The 3786-nt window shown below is 33.7% G+C and overlaps 1 long non-coding RNA gene across 1 annotated transcript; it reads right to left on the reverse strand.

Moving 5' to 3' along the window:
- Positions 1-246: 246 nt before the first annotated feature.
- LOC138899420 (uncharacterized) lies at positions 247-2948 on the reverse strand. Its single transcript, XR_011411012.1, has 2 exons — positions 2778-2948; positions 247-2570 (listed from the first exon to the last, which is right to left on the reverse strand). It is a non-coding gene; the product is annotated as an uncharacterized lncRNA (long non-coding RNA).
- Between the last annotated feature and the right edge of the window lie 838 nt (positions 2949-3786).

The raw sequence follows: 3786 nt of genomic DNA on the forward strand, positions 1-3786 counted from the left end.
AAAATGCTCAATAGCGAAGAGAAAACTGGTCCCAAATGGTCAATAGCAACCAGCTAATCTAGTCCTTATAACTTCCGCCGCTAAAGGTCATTTTGGACGAGATCCGGTGCTAGTCGCTAAAGAAGATGTCTTTGCAAACATAAACAACCTTTGAAGCCTAGGCTTCAATGGAAAATGGTATAAAATCTTTGACGCTATTTTTTTTTTTAATATTCTTATTCTTTGCTTCCCCGCTATGTTTATCTGTTTTCCATCTGGATGCACCACATACTTTACAGGAATCAAGTAAGTTATCTTCCTTCCAATATAACATGCAATCATTTATACAAGCATCAATTTTTTGGTAGGAAAGCCCAAGGTCCCGAATCACCTTCTTTGCCTCATAATACGAATTTGGCAAATTCGCTCCATCAGGTAACAACTCATCCTTCAAAATTTTTAATAATATTGTAAATGACTCATTGCTCCAACGAACCATACTTTTTATGTGAAGCAGTTTAATCAAAGTGGAAAACTTTGAAATTTTGGAACTTTGGTATAGTGGCTTCTCGAAATCTTTGAATAGGCTGTAAAACGTTTTGACTTCAACATTTGGTCCTTCTTCAAGTAAATCACTATAACCAACATCAACAATGCCTCCATCATGATTAGAATATAAATCCCTCAGCATTTCATGTATTTCATCCTCATCCTCATCCTCATTATCATCTACTTCATTATCATCTTCAACTTCGCATTCCGATTGTGGCTCACCCAAAACTTCTCCATGATGATACTAAAAAGTATAATTTTGAATTATTCCTTATACTTTCAAATGTGTCTCGACTGTCTTACGTGTTCCTAATGTTGTGTTATAACATTTGACACACGGACATCGTATTTCATATAATTCTCGTGTTCTTTTAAAGGCATAATCCAAAAACTTTTGCACTCCAATTAATTAAGTTTCGTCAAGTCAGTTATCAACAAGTTGCATCCATTACTTACTTGGTGTCATAATCTTGGATAGTAAATAAAAGTAAGATTAAAAAAAGTAAGATCATAAAAACATTACTTATGAAAGAAAGTACTAAGATGCATATTACTTGTTATTACACTTGTCAGACTCATCTTTATGACTAAACTTCCTACGATTTCACAAGAATGAGATAAACTACAAGTTGATATGCATAACATATGACACACAATTGCTCAACAAAATGAGAAATTAAAACACATAAGACACTTCAAAATTAAATCACTGATTTTCTATCTTATCTTCCTTAAATAAAAAAATGATACAATATCTATCATTCTACTGTTTAAAAAACGGTAATGATTGTTATCTTATGAGACACTAGCTATATTTGTCACTTTTTTTTATTCAAGAACTAGCTTCATTTTATCAAGAACTTGCTATATATATATTTAAAGTATGAAGTTCAACCATATCCTAAGGATAGGTAAAATAAACCTACAGGTAAGCATAAGAACATGAAATGCTATTTTTCTTCAACATAATCAAAAACCAGCACCAAAATTTATTAATTTAGTGAAGAACTATATTTTCCACTGCATCAAAAATATTCTTTTCCAATCAAAATAAAACTTACGTTATAACTATAATCAAAATAGAGCCTATATTATAATGCTCAAAACATTGACCTTATTTTGGAGGAAGTGGTTCACGACATAATAAATTCAAGCATTGACAACGAAGAGCTTCGACGAGCGAGTCCATCACTCCAACTAGAGTGCTATTGACTAAATAAATACAGTGGATGAACTCAATGGAATGTTTTCATCAGAAAATTTGTTTGACATGAAAAATACTTTAACAAAGCTAATTTACATCGCTGTTTCTTCCTTATCTATTTTTTTAAAATATTATATTAGACTTCTCAAAGGTAATAAGTTGATTATATAATTTAAAGAACCCAAAACAATCAGAGCAAAGAAACTGAACTAGAGCACCTAATGGTAAGAAATGTTTTTTAACCAATTCATCACCTCATATGAAAAACCACAAGACATCCTACAAAATTTTCATGACCCTTCAAGAAAGTCCCCAGAAGAATTGTATAATGTAAATCGCAAAGGATAAAACTATTGCATAGACGAAACTCTACAAGAAAAAATCTATATACTGACATCTCTATCTTTCTTGTTTGTGAGTGCGTATTTTGTTTTTTCGGTGTTGATGGAATGTACGTGAAGAGCCAATGAGGATGGTGTTTTTATATTTAGGATAACCAATTCAGGCTTTGAGCGATTAACCGACCTGTATCTTAGCGTGGCAAGCCGGTATGGCCGGTGTTTGCAGCCATTGCGTGGCTGGCTTCTCTTTGCCTTATCATTACTCACATTTGAGCCCCATTTGCTTGAAAGACAAAAAAAAGCAGAATCTATTCCATGACTGAATGTTGGGATATGTTAAATTAAATTATAAATCATATTGCAATCCTAATACGAGCAACCAATACCTATTTTTGGTGACATCTCAGTTCTGGAGTGTTTGATATTCTCTGATGTCCGATGATTTTATGAGCAACCAAACATCCCCTCTTTTGTACAAATTTCTCCTTCTTGACCTACGTGCCCCAATTTTAAACCCAATAATCTCACTTTTATCATTGACACAATAAAGATTAGTATTCAAAATAACCAATTGCAGAAAACAACTAAAGAAACAAAAAATTACAGAACCCTTTTTTCGATTATTGATTCAATCGGGAAAAAAAAATCACGAAGATTAAAAAAGAAACAGAACAGATTAAAGAGAAAGAAATTAAACTTACTATTGATTAGGCGGATAATCAAATGGTATAATTTGTGTAAAGTCGCTTGGAGAGAGATGAATTTTAGACACCAACCTTCTGAGTTCTTTGCCACCTTCTGAATTTTGATGAAATTTAGTCGCCTCGTAGGGATTTAGCGTGAAAGTATTTTGGAGGGATTTTAGGGTGAAAGTAAATTTGGAGGTTTTACATATGGTTTGTTGTCAGGACCAAAAAATCCCTCCGAGAAAGTCGTGATGGCACCTAGTATCTAAAAGTAGATAAGCCTAACGCATATTGGTCACTAATGAAATTTAACTAACTTAACTATAATAAATTAAATAACTTCAGTTACATAATCCCAAAACCAGTAGTACAAGTCACAAGCCTTTCTAAGAGTAACTATAAATAAGGAGTGCATCATTGTTCCGGAATAATAGGAGACCATGGAAATAAAATACAACAGAAGGTGACTGCGGAGTCTGCGAACATCGAACAGGTATACCTTGAAGTCTCCAGCAGCGCAGACATGGGTCACCAACCAACTCGATCATAAGTATCTTGATCTACACAAAAATGTACAGAAGCGTAGCATGAGTACACCACAATGGTACCTACTGAGTATCAAGCCTAACTTCAGTAGAGTAGTGACGAGGCCAGGTCAAGACACCTACCGGATATGAAAACCTGTGCAGGACATGACATAAAACTAACAAGGAAGGAATATGAATATATGACAAGAAACATAAAGATTTCAAATCATCATCATCAATAAAATAAGGGGAGCGCGAATGGCAACGAGAACATCCAAGAAATTAAGCAACAATGTAATCGAGGTACAGATGAAATATGAATATATTCAAGTAAGGGAAGCCAATGACAACTCAGTCAATCAAATCATTACAAATGCATGAATTTTAATTAGAATTTCCCCGAGTATCACATCTTGTAATCTCAGATTATAAGTCACAACTTCCTAATTTTACACACATGGCACCTTGTGCCCATATTTTCCAAATCACTTTCGCAC

Source organism: Nicotiana tomentosiformis, chromosome 9 (assembly GCF_000390325.3).
Source record: "Nicotiana tomentosiformis chromosome 9, ASM39032v3, whole genome shotgun sequence".
Taxonomy (NCBI): Eukaryota; Viridiplantae; Streptophyta; class Magnoliopsida; order Solanales; family Solanaceae; genus Nicotiana; species Nicotiana tomentosiformis.